The sequence below is a fragment of the Canis lupus genome, chromosome 1 (genome assembly GCF_011100685.1).
Source record: "Canis lupus familiaris isolate Mischka breed German Shepherd chromosome 1, alternate assembly UU_Cfam_GSD_1.0, whole genome shotgun sequence".
NCBI classification, from domain to species: Eukaryota; Metazoa; Chordata; class Mammalia; order Carnivora; family Canidae; genus Canis; species Canis lupus.
The window spans coordinates 59,901,076-59,920,011 of NC_049222.1; the positions used below are offsets into that span (position 1 = coordinate 59,901,076).

At 40.5% G+C, this 18,936-nt stretch overlaps 2 long non-coding RNA genes across 2 annotated transcripts in view; one reads left to right on the forward strand and one right to left on the reverse strand.

Annotated features, from left to right (window-relative positions):
• The window catches only part of LOC119870782, a 28,295-nt gene extending 10,251 nt beyond the window's left edge, over window positions 1–18,044 (reverse strand). The window contains exon 1 of the long non-coding RNA XR_005353845.1: window positions 17,915–18,044. This is a non-coding gene — a long non-coding RNA (uncharacterized LOC119870782). The remainder of the gene's footprint in view (window positions 1–17,914) is intronic.
• On the forward strand, window positions 2,239–4,519 carry LOC119870783. The gene is made up of 2 exons (XR_005353846.1): window positions 2,239–3,671; window positions 4,006–4,519. It is a non-coding gene; the product is annotated as an uncharacterized LOC119870783 (long non-coding RNA).
• Window positions 18,045–18,936: the final 892 nt, after the last annotated feature.

An 18,936-nucleotide genomic window follows, 5' to 3' on the forward strand; every position in this document is an offset into this window, starting at 1 on the left:
TCCCTTTGACTTCTGCTTTCCTTATTGCTTCAAGCTGGGACTTAATGCTGGTGACGATGGCCCTAAGAAATCTACCCATTTTTATCTTCTCATGTTCTGGAAGTCATAGAGGCCAAGAAATCTTGTGGAGCTGCCTGCATGGTGATGGTTTCTGTGGTCATAGAGGCTGCTTGGAAGTGATGTGGATTGTTTTCACTTCTATGATCTCAGGTAAGGAATTATGTGGAAACTTTTTTGGGGATGGTAGCTGAAACCTCATCATGACAGATTTTCAAATATAATGAGACAATGATAATAAATTGGGAGAACAACATCTGAGAATACTTGACTTGCCCTCCTGACAGTTTCGTTTCTTAGAAGTGAAAAGGGGAACTGCTGCTCTGAACCAAGTTCTGATGAATACAGAAAGATGAACTGCTGAGGTGGAAGTGACTGTGTTATGACACATGTACTAGCCAGAGGAGGAGAGAACCCTAACTTCTAGGGAGAGGTGGATTTTTCAAAAAGCATAATCCCCAAATCTGAGACTCTGGAAGAGTCCAAGAGGCACAAGTGGCTATCAAAAAAAAAACAAACAAACAAAACAAAACAAAAAAAACAAAAACAAAAACAAAAAACAAAAACAAAAAGAAAAAAAAACCAATATGACAGTCTCTGTGAGAAATGATCCTTATGAAGGATAAAATTTAGTTATCCAAAGAAATAGGGAGGTCTGAGTGCATATTTCAAAAGAATGTGCTCCAAGCATCAGAATCACAGAACATCAATCCCATTCTTGGAATCTGAAGTGAGTGCAAATAAATAGCTAGTAGTTGTCTTTCCTACTCATCTTCATTATGTTTCTTGTTTGCTCTTTTGTTTCTTCCACCTTGTGGTTTCCTTTTGCCTGTGAATTTACCTTGGTGTTTAAATTAATCTCTCTCTCTCATTCCTGTAATTTCTTCTTTTGCATTTCTTGGATTTCAACCTACACTCACACAGTTTCTCTTGCCACTCACAGTCCTGGTGTGCTCCTCGTCCTATATTTTCACCTCCCTGCTTTCTTTTTCCCTTTCTTAGCCTCCTTCACACCTCCCCATCTCCCAGTTATGATGGCCTGAGAGCCTTCATCAAAAAAACTGTACCTTCAGTTGGGGTGGGGGCTAAAAAACCCATAAACTTTCCATAGTGATGCTTCTTTCCCTTCCACCCCTTTGGTTCCCAGCTGGCTTTTTTCTTTTTGACATTAGTAGCAGAATGCTTCCTTCAAAATTGAAGGTAACTTCAAGAGTGAATTCATTCACTGAACAAAGTACAGAGGGACCAGAGTCCCTTTAAGTAGCATCTTCTCAAGTGTTTGTTTACAGATCATTAAATACTTAACTTAGTGAGAAACTAAAAGCTGAAATGTTCCAAACCACTGCTGATTAAATAGCAATCTGGAATTAAGATAAGGCAAATCTAAAATTAAAACAACAACAAATTCGAAGGGTTCACGTTATCAGATAAGAAGTTGAAATACTTGACTCCCTGGTTCAACAGGAGACACCTGGCCAGCCCAGATCATGCTTTTTCTGCTTACTGAGATCTGATGTCAGTTTTTGTGTCCTTCTGATACTCGGGTTGCCTGTGTTACTGGAATCTCCCCAGGACAGAAGATAACTGCCCCATTCTCAGGCTGGCTCCCTACCCCCTTCCATCTCTACCCTGGTTTCCCTTGGCCAGAACACAAAAGACTGAAGGAAGGGATCACTGCCCAACATGAATTCCCTATAGTGACTGAAAGTGGAAGAATCAAATGAGCAGATCTAAAACTTATCATGATAAAAATGCTAAAGGTAATAGCAAAGGACGTTTCAAACCATATTCCTAACTAAATGATCAGGATAGGATAAAGGTTTGATAGAGTAGGGATGGGTGGTATAAGGCTAAAGGATTAGCTACCTACTAAACTTTGATTTCGACTTCTGTCTTTTCTACAAGGAGAATGGTCTTCAAAATAAAAACAGTAGAAAAAATACAGTTAAAAAGGAACAGAAACCCGAGATAAAGAAGCAATACTGAGAAAACACTTAGCTCCCTTAAAGGTGCTTGAGTCTCTGGGCAAAGTGCATTCTAGCAGAATTGAAGTACTTACGGGTATGATTATGAAACTACTGGTAGTTTTGGAGGATTTATGAAGGGAAGTATGTAAAGTCTGGGATGAGTAAATACTATTAATTATTAATAAGTAGAAAAGGTGGATTTCAGACTAATTTAAAGGTGAATTTGAAATCAAGATTTAGAAGAAGTAGTAACTCCTAGCAACAGTGTGGATTTTGGAAATAATTCATTTTCTTTTTCTTTTGTGAGTATTTAATTTCTTATTATGAAAGTTACTTGACAAAAAAAAAAGAAAGTTACTTGACAATATGACATAATTCATTTTGTTGATTCATACATTCAATAGGTGAATACATTATTAAGCACTCACCTGGCTCTGAGGCCAGGTAGGGGAGGTCAGAGATAATCAGATGCCCAACTCTGACCTTAAGAACTCACAGTCTATCTGGGAACATAAGGAACCTAGAAGGAGGAAGATATCTGGGAAAGCACGATGAGTGTGGTCTTTGGGTTGTGCTGAATTTGAGGTCTTCAAGTTGGAACATCTAGTTGTCCTTTGGATGTGTCTGGAGGTCCAGAGAGCTCTTGTCTGGAGAAGTAGGTAGGTGGTAAGTAAAGCTGTGGTCTGGAGTAAGAAGAAATGAAGGTGAGTTGTAGAGGTCACTTGAAAGGCAGGTAGTGGCAGGGAGGGATCAGTTAAAGAGACCAAGATAGAACCAGCAGGAAGGTAAAAGCAACATCAAGAAAGGGGGGTATGTGGAAGCCAAAAGGGGGCAACGAAAGAGTTGAAGAGAAATGTCCCAGAAGAAAGGATACAGAGACTAGAAAAATGAGACAAGCAGAGCCCATCACTTTTGGAATTTGATCATTGATGACCTTAGCAAGGCCACTTCAGTGGAGTGGTGGGGACAGAAGCCAATTACAGCAATCTACAGAGTGATGAGATGTGAGAAAATGGCAATAGGCAATGGAGATTCTTATGGGCTTGCCTATAAAGGTTAGAGGGGGACATAGGGTAGAGGGAAGAACTTTTTTATGATGATAAACTAAATATAGCTTCCGTTTATTAGATATTTAGGCATTGTGCTGAGTTCTTTACCTACATTATCTCATTTAATCTGCATTATCATCTACAGAGGTGAGTATTATTATTCCCCGTTTCTAGATTAAAGTACTGAGGCTTAGGGATGTGACCTTAGTTTCTAGATTAAAGTACTGAGGCTTAGTTATATGACCTCAGTACACAGGAAGAGACACAACAGGGTCAAACCTCAAATTTCCCTAGCTGTAAAGCCCTATTTTTAGTCCATATGCTGACCAGTGGTTCTCAGACATTAGTGTGTGTGTGGATCACTTGGAGGGCTGGTTAAAACAGATTGCTTGGTCCTAGCCCCCAAATTTCTGATTCAGTAGGTCTGGAGTGGGGCCTGAGAATGTGCATGTCTAACTGGTTCACAGATGGTGCTGATGCTGCATGGTCCAAGGACCACACCACGTAAGAACCACTGGAACGTAGAAATGCAAATTCTTGGACCCCAGAAACCTGTGATTTAACAAGACTTCCAGGAGATTCCGATGCCTGCTAATCTGTGAGAGCCACTGTGCTAGGCTAAGGAAGAGGTGGTACACAGGGTGGGGTGGGGGGTGGGGGTGGAAAACAAAGAGAGAAGAAAAATGATGTGTTAGAAGACTTAGAGGAGATTGGAAGTGCTGGAATTTGTCGTGGCAGAGGTAGGAGTGGCCTTTGGCAGAAGATGTAGCTGCAACTTCAAGGTGGAAGGAGGTGGGAGGTGAGATGTGGGCAGAGGTAGTTGAGTGTGTGAGGTGGGGGAGTGGAAAGTCAAGGGCAGAGCTATGAGTCTCAGTGTTTCCAGCCTTTAGCAAGACATCTGACAGTACCTTTTTTGATGCTTTTGTACAAAGGTGAAGAAATGGGGGCTCGCTGATAGCCGGCTATCCCTTAGAGGAAGATTTTAGGGATGTGCCACAGGGTTCAGTCGAACTTATAATAAACCAGTGGCAAAGCATGGAAAGCGCACTCATCAAATCTGAAGATGACACGGAGCTGGGAGCAACAACTAATTACTTGGATGACAGAGTCAAGATTCAAAAAGATACTGACAGGCTGGACCGGTGGGCCAGAAGAAATGAGATGAAATTTAATAGGTATAAATATAACTTCCTGCACTTAAATTTAAAACCATATCAACCTTACCAGGACAGGGGAAGTTTCCAGAACCTGAGTCCAATAGCTCAAGCAGCTCAGTATTGTACTGGTTCCATAACAGAATCGTTGCCTTGTTTCTTATGCCAGATTCTTTCCTTGTAACTTGTCTCTGGTAACATGCCACTTCCTCTCATTTCCTGCTGCTGGGTGCACCCCAATACCACAGACATTAAATAACTGTAGAGATTTTTAATGAAGTTTCATTTTGAAGGAGAGCTTCAGTCTCGATTTATGTAACATCGCTCACAAAACTACGATTCTGCACTCACACTGCACTATAAAGTGTATGAAGTACTTTCATGTACTTTTTTCCCCCATTTGAATGCGATCATAATCCTGTAGATAGGTATTGCCATCTTCATTTCACAGCTGAGGAAATTGAAGCTCAAGATGGTGAGATGACTTGCCTAAAGCCACACAGCTTCTAATTGGTAGGAAGGAGATCAAAACCCAGGCCTTCTGATGCCAGCTACCCCCTCACAGCTGCACCTGTTAATCAACTTGTAATGAAAACTTGAGTTGTCTCCCACATATTAGCTTTTTCTAAATGTATATTTTGGGAAAGCGTCAAAGAGATAATAATGGCTCCAGTCTACGAAACAAAAAGGATGGCAAGGCCTCGAGAAGGCAATTTTAAGAGTCATATATCAGAGTTGTTTTCATTATTATTAAAGGCCTAAGTGACCACTTTGCCATTGCAGCTAAGTCATGTAAACAGACAAGTGTCCTAAGGAAATACAAGAAAGGCAACTCAGTCCAGTGTTGAGACACCATTCCCATTTCTGTCACCCCTATCTAAGCTCTCATTAGTTCACGCGTGGATTTCTATACCCATCCTTGGCTGGTACACCTGGTTCAATTCTCATTTTAGCTGTAGTTTATCCAGCAGCACGCTGCCAGGGAGAACCTTCCAGAAACACTGCTTTTACTATTGCTACAAATAGTAGAACCAAAGGCCTTTATTGGCTTCCACATGTCAGATACATTGAGTTTCAACTATTTTCATGGCGTTCAGTGCCCTTCCTAATCTGATCATATCCTACCTGGCAAACGTATTCCTCATACAGACCAGGCTCCTCCCTCTGCTTTATCCCTGGTAGTCGCTCCTCAAGCTCTCTGAACCTGCCAGATCTAATTCACTTCTTCACATGCTTCCGCTATCAGCCCCGTATACTTGAGAGAATACTATTACGGTGCTTGATTTACCTAGAGAGAGCATTTGCTATGTAAAACAAGTAACCAGGGTGGAAAGAGAAGTTCTCAAGCATGAGCTGAAAAAAATCTCCTTGGCAAGAGTACAGAGTGGGAAATTGAAACCCACTCTAATAAGGAAATCTGACAAAGAAAGGATATTGTTTGAAATTTAGGGAAAGAATGGTGATTTTATAGAGATCATGGAGTCTCTTACTTTTAGATTTGCAAGGGATACAAAGAGTCAATTATTTTAAATGAGAAATATAGTGTGATGAAAAGAACATGGACTTGGTGTTAAAATCTCATTTCTAACATTTATCAATTGGTTAACTTGGGTCAATCGTTTGCCCTCCCCAAGATTCATTTTCCTTATCTCTAGAGTAGAAATAATGATTCTTATGTATATGCATGTAGTAGCTGAGAGGATTAATGAATGAAGCGGATTCCATAAGTGTGTCCAAAATTTACTACACGGTGTCGTGCTAGTAAAGGGAACTGTGACATTTTAGTTTTGGATGAGGTTATAGTGTTTTCCTGGGAACCTAGATCCTGAGCACCCTAATATTGTCTTTTTCTGTAAGAAATACCTTTATAGGGGCACTTGGATGCCTCAGTTGGTTAAGCTTCTGCTTTGGCTCAGGTCATGATCCCAGGGTCATGGGATCGAGCCCCATGTTAGGCTCCCTGGTCAGTGGAGAGCTTGTTGCTTCTCCCTCTGCCCTTCCCTCCGATCGTTCTCTCTCTCTGTCCCACTCTCTCTCTCTCAAATAAATAAATAAAATCTTAAAAAAAAAAGAAATACCTGTACAAAATAAACAACCCAGGGAGTACACGCATAAGGCCACTGCCGTCACAGTCAATATACAGGTCTTCCTAGGGGACCCCTACGTCCTTCCTCTCAGGGACTGAGGAGGGATAAAGAATGAGGCACTTTCCTCAGTCTGGGCAAATCCTTCACCTCCTAAAGACATAGTGCATTCTGGGGGTTATTCTGTATGTTGGCAAATTGAACACCAATAAAAAATAAATTTATTATTAAAAAAAAAGACATAGTGCATTTTATGTCCAGTATATCCCTTCCTGGGCCCGTGTGCTGTGAAAGAGCAGGGTTGTGTGCATCTCCTTGCTTTGTGTAGAGAGCTTCTAGCTTCCTCAAATCACACTGATACTAACTTTCCCCACAGACCCAAATTATCTGGACTGGGAAGAGAAAAAAAAAATGAGAGGAAACAAAAGGAGAGACAAAGGGAAATAAAGGAGATGCATGGAAAGGGAGAGACAAGATTAGGAAGAGAAGGGGGTTGAGCTGTGGGGAGAAAAAGGGGAAAGGGAAAACCAGCATTTTTTCCCCACTTCTTCCATTTTCTGCAGGCCACACACCAGCCCCAAAGTGCTGTTGCCCTGTAGTCAGCCTGCTGTCCAGAACAGACCCCACGGTGTGTGGAGACACCCTTTCAGCCCTTGGCCCCTGTCCACAGCCCCTGAGGGCAACATCCCATTTTCCTGGTCCTTCCTCCCTCACTATCTTCCTGGGCAAGCTGCCTGAGCAGCTTTGAGGCCGAGGGCCTCAAAGACGGGCCTCAGCTCCCAGAGGCAGACTGAGAGCACATGGGCCAGAGGAGGAGGAAGGTGTTGGGTGGGGACGCCGTGTGCTCCTGGAGATATGGATACAATTGGATTTGATGAACTTTCTTTAGGACAACTAGGAGATGTCCAGTTGATGCTTAATTGTAGGAGATCTGCTGAACGAAACCTCCCCTTGAACCAGTGGAGGGAGTGTGACCCTGCTGACACCTTGATTTCAGATTTCTGATCTCCAGAACTGGGAAAAGAATACACTTCTGTGGTTTTAAGCCATCACGCCTACGTTAACCTGGGACAGCAGCCACAGGGAGCTAATGCAGTGCCCAATCCATCTTGCTAGAGAGCCACCTCCCAGAGCAACCCAGATCAGATGCTCTCTTTCTCATACCTGAGTGTGAGCACTCTTCATGTATTTGGGGACTGACATAGAATGACCGAATTTGGAAGTAAAAAGGAGATCTTAGAGATAGTCCAACCGCTTTGCACCTGAGGAAATTGAGGTCCTTTGCTTGAGGCTGACCAATAAGGTCTTGGCCAAGCAAAGGTGAGAACCAGGTTTCTACACTCTCATTTCAGTGCTCTTTGTCTTTGCTGCCATGCTGCCTCCTTGTAAGGGTGAAGGCTGTGTCTTATATCATTCCGTTCCATATATTTGTCCATTAGTTATGTATTGAGCACAGACCATGGACATCTCTTGTAGGTACATGACAAAAAAGATCTCTTCCTTATATTTTAGCATGTGTGTGAGCATGTGTGTGTGTGTGTGTGTGTGTGTGTGTGTGTGTGGTGGGACGCAATGGCAGGAGAGAAAACACAGAATACAACCGGAAATACAATGCTTAAAATGTTATAAAGAAGCATCTAAGCCCGAAGCATACTTGCCTACGGAGTAGGTGCTCAGATCATTGTTTATTAATACTTATTGATTTAAGTTCTCTCCTACCCCCAAATCCTGAGGAAACTCCAAGGTCTTTTGTAACTCTAGGAAGCCATATTCGCCAGCTCCAGGCTCCTAGCAACGCTTCCTTCATGCATGACTGTGGTTTCTCAAGAATGATCTCCTTCAAAGCAATATTTATATTACATCTTAAAAATGTAGTACTGGCATTTTAAAGTCCAAAGACAGATGTAGTCTCCTTGGACCCACCCATTATATCAACAATGATCAAATTCTCAATGTGGAAATCATGCCACACACATGCTTAATAAAATAATGTTCTTAACAAGATTGCACATTCGTTAGCAGCATTCTCCATCATATGTTCCTAGGCATTGCACTTGATTTTAAGTTTTTTTTTTTTATAGTAGTTAAATATTCTCTCACATATTGTGGTGTATATCTTAATCACCCTTAAACTTTAATTATGCCTTCAGATATCTTGCTGACTGAATACACAATATTCCAGCTTTCTTAATACCACTTCCAACAAAATTATCTGTTAACCTACTTTTACTTATAATTAGCACATCTCACATTTTTTTAAATACCAGAGTTACATTAGTATACCTAACAATTTCATTTCAATCCTCTAAGAGGCCCTTAAAATTACTAAGACAGGGAGCAGATAATATTTCTTATGTGTACAAATCATGGAACACCAGAAATGCTAGAGACATCAGGCTGGGGTTACGTGAATTTATACGCTTAAATGAAAATCGAATATCAACTTAGTTTCTGATCACCTGGATGGCTGCCGGCTTTTGGACAGTATTACACTTAAACATTTAACAGAGTTTTCGAATGTTCTACTAAAAAAAGTTTCTATCTGGTAGACTGTAAGCACCATGAGGACAAGGACTAAATAATGAATATTCATCTGTTGTAACTTCAGAGACATTACTTAACCTCTTTGTGTCTTGGTTTCCCAACCTGTAAAATTTGAATAACAATAGTACATACTTCACAGACATTCAGTAGAGGCAAAATGACATAAATATATAGAGGAGATAGAACATTGGCCCTTGGCATAGGCTCCTTATTGGAGTTCCTGCTGTGTTGCCCAATGACCAGGACATAGGAGGCACTTAATATTTGTAAGTGACTATAGACAGAGAGAAGCATCTGCAGAGGCCACACCCCCCAAAAGATGGCTCACACACACATTTACAAATATATTTCTTTATCTTAATGCAGCAGATGTATTTTTGCCCAGTCCACTGCCTGGTTTTTAGACCCTCAGTAGATAGGGGACAGAATCAGGAAAATTTCACAAATTAACCTTGTAATCTCTTAACGACTTCCAGGGCCAAAGTGCCAAGGAAGTGAAGTTTACTGGTTACTCTCCTATCTGCTGATTTAGTGTTCCTCTGCATCTTTCAGGGCCCCCCTTGGAGTCACGTAGAGAATGTCAGTGAGCTAGAATTAAAATAAAAATTGCTAGCCGTTATTGAGTATACCTAATGTGCCAGGTACTATATTGGGTATTTTGCTTGCTTTATCATGTTTAACCTTCATAGCAAACAAAAGGGGGAAGTAGTATTACTTTCACTACTTTATAGGAGGGGAAACAGAGGTTACAGGGTGTGTGCAACCTGCCCAAATCATATAATTAAAAATTAGCAATGGATGGTCTTCAACCCACTCTGGACCACTGCAAGTCATGTTTTTATTTGCTGAGTATCCCGTACATGAATGGTTGCCCATGATCCTACTCTAGAGAAAGTTGGGATCTCTCCCAAATTTTCTTCCCAGGTTTAAAGAGTCAGGAGCTGGTTGGGGGTTATTAGATACCCAGGGTTAGCTGTGAATGCATTTGTGATTATTGTCTATGTTTCACTCAGTGTGGCTAACTGCTGTAAGAGAGAAAATGAGATGGACAAGTGCCCAAGAGAGTATTGGAATCAAATACCTTAATTTTTTAGTGTGTGATTAAATGCATTCTTAGCACAGTGTACAAGATAGAGTGAGTACCTCAAGTTCAAGGAAATATAACAGATCTAGTGTGCAGAAAGTGGCCTTAAATCACTTTTAGAACAGCATTTCTGCTGCCTGTTCCTCTCCCAATCCAGGAAAACTGGCTATTTGGAGGAAAAGGAGAGAGAGGCACCAGGTGGGGTTTATGCACAGGACTGAAACAGGGCCAGTGGCAATATCATCACAGCAGGAAAAGTTGTAAAAACACAATCCTAAGGTTGGTCAAGGAAGAAAAGCTTGTAGCAGATGAGTACTAATGAGAATGCCTAGAAAAGCTGGATTGAAATGGAAAAATCATCAGTATGGTCTAGGAAATGAAAACAGTACTAATTGATGTTAGGTTCTTTTAACTCAAAATGCATATTATAATCTCTAGGGATAAAAGAAAGTATACCTAAACCCTAACAGAGGACAACAAGTGTAATTGTAAAACAAATACTAGATTTGAAAAAAATTAAAAAAAAAGAAAAGCAAAAAAATAAGAGAAAGGGAAGAAAAACAGATGGAAAATAAAAAACAAATGGGTATATGATAGTAATAAATTAGTTATAAAGTGCATCAATAACTATAATAAATGAAAAGGATCTAAGTTGCCCAATTAATAGATAAAAATCTTTAAAAAGACAGAAATTGTCAGATGTATATGAAAAAGAAAAAAAGAAAGACTGTTATTTAGAAGAGATGTATCTTAGACATAGGGATGCACAAAGCCTGAAAATAAAAGAAGGCAAGAAGACATGGATATATTAGTTTGCTATTGCTGCTGTAGCAAATTACCAAAAACATGGTTTAAAATAGCAAAAATCTATTATGTTAGAGTTTTGGAGGCAAGAAGTCTGAAATGGATCTTATGGAGCTAAAACCAAAGCATCAGCAGGGCTGTGTTCCTTCTGGAGGCTCTAGGGGAGAGAATCTGTTTCTTGCCTTTTGCTGCTTCCAGAAGCCACCTGCGTTCCTTGCCTGTGGCACGTTGCAGCAATCACATCACTCCAACCTTCGCTTCTATTATCACATTTCTTTCTTTGACACTAATTGACATATATGAAACACTGCCCTCAACAATGTAACCACACATACTATTTTCAAGCGTCTATGGATCATTTACCAAAACTGATCATACGATGTGTCACAAAATAAATCTCAACACATTTGAGTGAATTGCAATCATTGAGAGTATAGTGTAGGATCACATTGTAATTAAGGTTGAAATCAATAATAAAAAAAATAACTTACAAAATCCCCAAATGTGTGGAAATAACTCATGGGTCAAGAAGGATGTAACAATGACAGTTAGAAATATTTTGAATTGAATGATTCAAAAAATATTTTGAACTGAAAAGATGGCATTTCAAGACTTGTGGGATATAAATAAACCTGTGCTAAGAAGTGAATTTATAGCCATATGTGCTTTATTATAAAAGAAATGCTGAAAATCAATGATCTAAGTACCCACCACAAAAATTAGAAGAAAAAAGGAAATTAAATCCAAAGAAAGCAGAAAGATTAAAATAATAAAAATCAAACCAGACATTAGTGAAATAAAATAAAGCAAATCACTAAAATCAGGATTTGGTTCTTTGAAAGACTAATAAAATTAACAGACCCAAGTAAGATTAATCAAGGTAAAAAGAGTACAAATTTCCAGAAGTCGGCATGAAAGAGAAGACATAACTACATTTCATATAGATATTTAAAATATAGTTAGAAGACATTAAAACAATAATATATTATTACTATGTTTGATATACATATGAAATGGACAAATCCATTGAAATCCATACTTTCCCAAAAATTACACAAAAAGATACAAAAATATAAATAGTTCTACATCTATTGGTAAATAAACGTCTTCCCAAAGAAGAAAAATCTCTGGATCCAGAGGCTTCGCCAGTGAAGGTGTTGAAACATTTAAAGAAGAAATAACATCAGTTTTTAAAATCTCTTTCAGAGAACAGAATGAGGGAACACATTCCAACTTGTCTTATGAAGCTAGCATAACTTTGGTAACCAAAATGGAACAACAATATTATCAGAATAGAGGACAATCTCTCTCAAAAATATAGATGCAAAAAAATTCTACAAAAAATACTAACAATTTGAACCAGTAATGTGAATAAAAGGATAACACATGATGATAAATTTGATTTATTCCAGGAATACAAAGTGGTTTCACAGTAAAATAACCAACAAAAAACCCCACATAAATAGAATAATGAAAATAATCATACAATCATCTTACTAGATGCAATAAAGGTATTTGATTAAATTCAACAACCAATTATGATTATGAATAAAACTCTTAGGAATCTAAGTCTAGAGGGGAACTGCTTTAATCTGACACGTGATGTCTGCAAAACACATGCGGTACATTTCCTTTACTGTGGTGAAATATTGAAAATTCCCTTGAGACTGAATTAATGCAGAAATTATGTTATTGCGGGGTCCCTGGGTGGCGCAGCGGTTTGGCGCCTGCCTTTGGCCCAGGGCGCGATCCTGGAGACCCGGGATCGAATCCCACATCGGGCTCCCGGTGCATGGAGCCTGCTTCTCCCTCTGCCTGTGTCTCTGCCTCTCTCTCTCTCTCTGTGTGACTATCATAAATAAATAAAAATTAAAAAAAAAAAAAAAAAAAAAAAAAAGAAATTATGTTATTGCCTCTTTCATTTAACATCGTACTGACATTTTTAGCCAAGAAGCTAGTTTAGTTCAAATAAAACAAGGAAAAGCTATTGGGGCACCTTGGTGACTCAGTTAAGTATCGCCCTTCAGCTCCGGTCATGATCTTAGGATCTTGGGATTGAGCCCTGGCTCCCTACTCAGCAGGGGAATCTGCTTCTCTCTCTCTCTCTGCCCCTTCCCCCCTCTTGTGCTCTCTCTCTCAAATAAATGAGTAAAAACTTAAAAAAGATAAAGGTATTACTACCTTTGGCTCAGGTCATACCTTTGGGGTCTTGGGATGGACCCCGCATCAGATCCCCTGACCATAGGGAGTCTGCTTCTCCCTGTCCTTCTGCTGCTCCCCCTTCTTGTGCTCTTTCTCCCTGTCTCAAATAAATAAATAAATAAAATCTTTAAAAAAAATCCAACTTAGATGAAAAAGTAAATTTAACTACGTTTCTAGATAAAAAGTAAATATACAAATTCAATTGTATTTCTCTACATAAGCAATGAAAAATTTGAATAAAATATATAATTTATTTACATTAATACCAGAAAGCATCAGAAGCCTAGAATTAAATCTAATGAAAGATGCACAAAGACTTTATACACAAATAAACAAAAACACTGAGATAAATGAAAGCAGACTTAAATGAAAAGTAATTCCATGTTTGTGATTAGAAGATTCAATATTGTACAGATGCTGCTTGTCTACAATTGATTGATAGATTAAATGAAAATCCAATCAAAATCCCATGAAATACTTTTTCTCAAAGTTAGGAAGTTGAATCTTAATGATGTATGGAAATGCAGAGGTCCAAAAGTAGTTAAGGTAATACTGAAGAAGAACAAAGCTGGGAGACTTAATACTAGCAAATTTTAATATTTACTATGAGGTTACAGTAATTAAGGCAATACTGTATTGTTTGGGGGATAAACAAGTAGATCAAATAGTGGAAGGTTCAGAAATAGACCTATCAATACAAGGTTACCGGATATATGACAATGTTGACATAGTAGTGAAGAGAGAAAAGAAAGTTTAATAAATGGAATGGTTAAATTGAGTATCCATTTGGAAAAAAGTGAATCTGACTCTTACCTAATGTCACACACAAAGATAAAATCCAGATGGATTGTAAATCTAAGTGTAAAAGGTAAAAGAGTAGAGCTCATAGGAGATAACAAAGGAGAGTATACTTATGGCTTTGGAGTAGGCAGAGAGTTCTTAAAAAGGACACAAAAGGCATTACCCATAAAGGGAAAGATTGGAATTCATTAAAATAAACAGCTCCTCAGAAAAACACACAGTTAAGAAAGTGAAAGGCCAGCCACTGTGAGAGCATATATTTGGAATACGTATATTTAACAAAGGTCTCACATCCTCTGTATAAAAACAACTAATAAATTAATAAGAAAATGATGGGCAACTTAATTTAAAAATGTGCCTAGACTTAGCATGCATTTGAAAACAGAATATCCAAATGGCCAATCGACAATGGGAAAATAAATTGTAGAATATTAGTAAAATGTGATAGTATATAAAAAAAGAGAATACAGGAATTACTGCTACATACACAACCCTGATGCATTTCATAAGCGCAGACAAAATAAAGTGTGAACTATATGAGTCCATTTATATAAAGTTCAAAACCAGGGCACCTGGGTGGCTCAGTGGGGAGCGTCTGCCTACTCATGCTCATGCTCAGGGCATGACCCCGGGGTCCTGGGATCGAATCCCACATCAGGCTCCCCACCTGCTTCTCCCCCTACCTTTGTCTCTGCCTCTCTCTGTCTCTCATAATTAAATAAATAAAATCTTAAAAAAAAGTTTAAAACCAGGCAAAAATTATTGATGGTACCTGATGTCAGAGCAGTAGTTACCCTCAGAGAGGCACTCTGGTTGGGGGAGCATAGGCTGGAGTCTGAGGTGCTGCTAATACTGTACTTCTTGATCTGAGTGATAGTTACACATAGGTTTTCACTTGGTGAAAACTGAGCTGGATGCATATAATTGTTTCTTTTGGGGCAAGGGGCTGTTTCTTTTTTTTCTTTTTTCTATGCATACGTTACATGACAACAAAAAGAAAACTTAAAAAAAGCTAAAACGAAGCCATGCAAAGCTGAACTTAGACAAACCTTGATAATATGTACTTGGGACGATATAGGTAATTTGAATATTGTCTAAATATTGGATGACATTACAATGTTTATTCGTCTTTTGAGGTGTGATGGTATTGGGGTCTTTAAGGAGAACATTTTAATTTCTCTCAGAGGTAAGCTGAAGTGATTGTGAATAAAGGGCCATGATGTTGGCAGCGTACTTTCAAATGGTTCAGTAAAACAAATAGATACGCATATATAAATATATACTTAGGTATTTCAGTACACACACCAATAAAGCAAATATGGTAAAATGTTAACAAAAATATTAACCACGGTTCAATTTAGGCAGTGCTGATACTTATGATTAACATACCAATCTTTCGACTATTTTGTATGTTTAAAAATATTTATCATAATAAATTTTGGGGGGTGGGATCCTAAAGCATCAGTTAGTGCTTAGCCCCATGTGCCTGGTGGGCTTGGAGTCCTGTGCAAGTGCAATGGCTATGCCAGGCCAGAATGATGCGTACTGTTGATTTTGTGTCCTCTCAATCTTTCTAGCTCATTTTGCACTCCCTGGAGTCAGGAGGCAAGGCCCAGGCCAGCTGCTGCCTTACTCGGCCACTCAGGCTACCAGATGTCAGGGGTCCCTTCCTGGCTTCATACTCAGCAGCCTCTCCGTTTTCTCGTCCTTCTCTCCTTGGGCACTGCCTCCCTTCCCTCCAATCCCTGCTCATGGCACCACACAGTCCAACTCCATAGTGGTGGAACCAGGAGAAGAGAAACAAGGAAATCAATTAACTGTATCACCCCAAGATGCTGGAGGAGACTCTAACTGAGCAGAATGAAGACAGTTCCTCTGTAGCCAGCACCACAGCAAGAGCCGGGCTCTCCAAACACTCTGCATGCAAATATTTTCAAATTGCCCTGTTAAAGAAAAGAGGACACCAGGCAGCCATTCATCGCCCAGATGTATTAGATCAGAGCAATGAGAGTGGGAAAGGTCAGATACTTCTTCTGTAGAGGAGAGAAGATCCCTATTCCTTATAAAGGGCAGAATGAAGATTATTCGGACAGGGAGACAGGTAGCAGCAGGCTGCTTCTGGAAAATTAATGGAGCACTGCAAGGTGCATGTGGACAAAATCCTGGCACTTGTGAGAGTGGGATGGAAAAAGGAAGAAAGGCTTCAGAACGGCTGTTTTGTAAAATGCAGGCTAGAGGTGCCCCCTGCAAGTACATGGTTGTTTACTGGTCCTCGTGCCCCGTATGTACATTGTTGAGAAACAGCAATCAAGAAAGTCCGACAAAAACAACATTTTGATGCCTGCCCCTCACTCGGCGTTGACAATTTCAAGATGGGCCCTGACGCCAGAATGCCTGGACTTGTAATTCTGGCTCCACTGCTCACTTGCGGATGATGTGACCTTGGGCAAGTCACTGGCACTTATGTGTCTCCATTTTCTTATTTACAAAACGAGAGTATTATCAGCACGTACTTCATGTGCTGCTTTTACTGTTAAATTAGTTAATATGTGTTAAATGCTTAGAATGCTCCCCGGAACAAACCAGGTGCCATCATTTGTAGAGAATGATGATGGTGATGGTGTTGATGAGGAGGAAGATGAGGAGAAGCAGGAGGAGAAAGAGCAGCAGGTGGAGGAGGACTCACAGGCATTATCTTCCCTTCAATCATCTTTTCTTACCTACTTCTACTTCTGAAACCATCCTTTCAGCCTTTAACCCCAAATCTGAGAGTCACTGTTGACTTCCTATTTTCTCTAAAGATTTCCAGAGCTCCATCCATTAGTCGACACGTTCTGTTGAGTTGACCTTCTTATGTTTATCATATCTCTCACCTCACCTCATCATTGAGGCCTTCACCCTGAGTTTGCTTCTAACCCGAGAAATTGCCAATGACTTCTTGGTCTTACCGTCCTCCCCAGATCCCTCCCCTCCATTCTGTCTCTACAATGTCATTGACCCAAGTAATGTCAAAACCTGTTCAAAAACCTTTTTGTGGCTGCCCGCTGCCTGGCAACAGTCTTTGATCTAGAATTTGGGACCTTGGGAAATTCTGACCTGCATTTCTAGACTTCTTATCATTTAGTTTATAGATATGCACTAAAAGCTCCACTCAAGCTAGATTCTAACGGTTACCTGAAACATTCTCAGTTTCAGATGATGCTACTTTTAGCTCCATGGTCCTGGGCAATTAACCAGAGTTTCAGTTTCCTCTTTTGTAAAATGGAGACAATAATAGACTGAAAGTGTGGTTGTGAAGATTAGAGGCGAACACACACGTAAAGGAGGTAGCAGTGCCTACCGTGGAGTGAGGCCTCCATAGATGCCAGACTGATGGTGATGATGAGTGCTGTTGTTCGAGCGGTCCTTTTACACTTACCTTGCCTCTGTTTCCTTTTGACGAAACACTAGCTATCCTCCAAATTTTGCCTTTTCTCAAACCTGCCCATTTTATAGTGTTTTTTTCATTCCATCCAACCAGATACCTTCTTTCCCTCCTCCAAACTCTCATGCGCTCCCCTTTCTTTTGAACAAAGCTCTTTTCCTGCAGCCATAAACGCTATCTCAAGAGCCACAGAGCAAATCCCCAAATAGACAATTAACCTCTTGAAGGCAAGGACCAACACTTTACTGCTTTACTTATCTTTGTGTCCCCTGCAGGATCCCCCAGGATCAGAGGCAAGATCCTCAAATGCCCCTTTAATGGACAACTTAAGTGAATCGGTAAATTAATTAGTAAGCTTAATTGATAAACCCAGTGTGCTGGATTACTTGTCATAACTCCCAGAAATCCTGCCTTTCGATTTGATAGTCATAGGTGTTAGCTATTTCCTAAAGCCCCGAGCTTCTGTAGGGGGGAAAGCCCATCCTCAGGACAATTTGTAAAATTGTGGTATCCAAAACTCTTTGGAAAAAGCTTCACACTTTATATTTCCCTGCCGAGAGATAAAGATCAAAGTAATCAAGAGGAGCTATCAGAACCGTGTTGATACTCCTTTACGCATATTGGGGGGTGGTGCAGGGATTGTACTTTTTTTTTGTTTTGTTTTGTTTAAGCTGGAAAGCTCTCAGTCTGATTCTTTCTTTTTTTCCACCCTCTTTCCCCAAAAGAAACTTGACTCAAGCTTACCTTTTTCTTCCCTTTTCTCTCCTGTACTCTGGTTTTCACGTGGGTGTGCAGTGTTGGTGGAAACGTTTTTGCAACTTCCAGAGCTTCTCTGGTATAATCTGAAATCGGCCCCCCAACACACAGAGCAAGGCGAGGCAAAGGAAGAGTGGCCACTCCAGGTTGGCAGGGGTGGGGGTGGTGGGGGACAGGTTTCGGGAGCCGGGGAGCTTTGGTGAGGCCTGTGCACCTGCACCTGGAAGGTTCTGGCCGGCAGGTGCAGAGAGCTCCTGGAGTTGCAGCTGCTCAGGAGAACCACCCAGAAGCTCCCTGGCTGACTAAACCTGCCCACCACTCCCACCCCACCCCACCTCACCCCACCCCACCCCCAGTCTGGGGTGGCCTACTTCTTCTCCCGTCTCTCCCCACCCTCTGTGGATGGGAGTCAGGGAACCAGAAGGGAACTGTAAGGAGTCCCATGGGGAGACTCCCTAAGTTACATTCCCACATATGCCCCCTGGAAAGTTTGAGCTGCGCAGAGCTGCAATTCCAGGTTTCAGAGGAAAAGCAACAGCCTTCCTCAAGCCAAAGCAGGGACTGTTTTCCTCAGTGGGCTGTTAAGCCCGGACACTGGCTTCCCTGGAGCACCCTTGGGCAAAACCAGGCCGCTTAGGCAAGGTTCTGAAAAACCAAAAAGGTGAGATAATGCAGGATAGAATTTGTTCTCGGATTTATGTTTTTAATGATACTCTCCTATAGGTAGTCTATCTAAGAATTCTTGCCCTGCAAGCTGGGTAAATGAGGACAAATCTGGCTTAGCCTAAGGAAATGATTACAGATTTGTGGGCTGGTGATTAGAAAGCTCTTCATGCTTGGACCCATGGCTTGCTTAGGTACCATCTAGTGCAAAAAGGCCGGGTCACAGCACCTCTTCCCTGGAGCTGCCCTACACACCTGCTTGAAAATCACTGACTTACACAGGTAATAGAATCCCTTTTAAAGACATCTCTCTAATGTATTTACTTTCCAGACAACCAAATACCAGG